Source organism: Artibeus jamaicensis, unplaced genomic scaffold, assembly GCF_021234435.1.
Source record: "Artibeus jamaicensis isolate MK-2021 breed Jamaican fruit bat unplaced genomic scaffold, CSHL_Jam_final contig_2259, whole genome shotgun sequence".
NCBI lineage: Eukaryota > Metazoa > Chordata > Mammalia > Chiroptera > Phyllostomidae > Artibeus > Artibeus jamaicensis.
Genome location: NW_026521468.1, coordinates 2685775 through 2686590, shown reverse-complemented (window position 1 = coordinate 2686590; position 816 = coordinate 2685775). Strand labels below are relative to the sequence as shown.

Below are 816 nucleotides of genomic sequence, written 5' to 3'. Positions count from 1 at the left end.
TGTGTATGTCTAATAAGCCCCACTCTCAACAAGATGGTCTCTTGAGGGCAGAGGCTGTGTCTTAGTTTTCATGCACACCCTAGTGCCTATGTAGTAGGTGTATATAGTGGTATATAATAGGTGCTCGGTAAACATTTGTTGAGTGAATTGATGCCCTCTACAAGTAGGGCAGGGCCTGAACAACTTTCTAAGTTGGGTAGTCTGCAGACTCCTAAGCACCCTTAGGAGTATGGACACCCAGCCTGACTCCCTCGCCCTGATTGCTTTGCTCACCTCTGGAACCCATAGTTAGGAACAGGAGAAGCTAAGTTCTGAGGAGGAGCAATGAGCCATCCAAATTCCTAAGCTCTGCGCTCGCTTCGGCAGCACATGTACGAAAACTGGAACAACACAGAGAGGATTAGCATGGCCCCTGCGCAGATTCCTCAGCTCCAAGTTTCAAGCCTCCAGTTTTCCCAAGATTATCCGGGTCCTTACAGCCATATTTAGTTGTCAATACGAGAAGGTGTGAAGGGAAAGTCAAATTAAACATCATGGAGAGAACCCATGAAGCGGATTAAGGAGATCTAAGTGCTCGGGTCCTGGCCCCGGTACTTATGAGCTCTCTGATCTTCAATGAGTCATTTAGCTTCTCTGAGTATCAGTTTTTCCATCTGCAGAATGGGTCTACTACATCTGTCTTGTTTCCTTTGAAGTGAGAATTGAATTAGTAAATACATTTGTAGGGCTGATTATTTGGGTAGAGAAGCTTAGGGTGGTACATGCTATTGTAACCTGGAAGCAGAACATTACCCAGAGGTCACGCAGAACTCTAAA

At 45.7% G+C, this 816-nt stretch overlaps 1 non-coding gene across 1 annotated transcript; it reads left to right on the top strand.

Annotated features, from left to right (window-relative positions):
• The first annotated feature begins 350 nt into the window (after positions 1–350).
• Positions 351–455, top strand: LOC119061602 (U6 spliceosomal RNA). The gene has a single exon (XR_005084819.2). It is a non-coding gene; the product is annotated as a U6 spliceosomal RNA (small nuclear RNA).
• Positions 456–816: the final 361 nt, after the last annotated feature.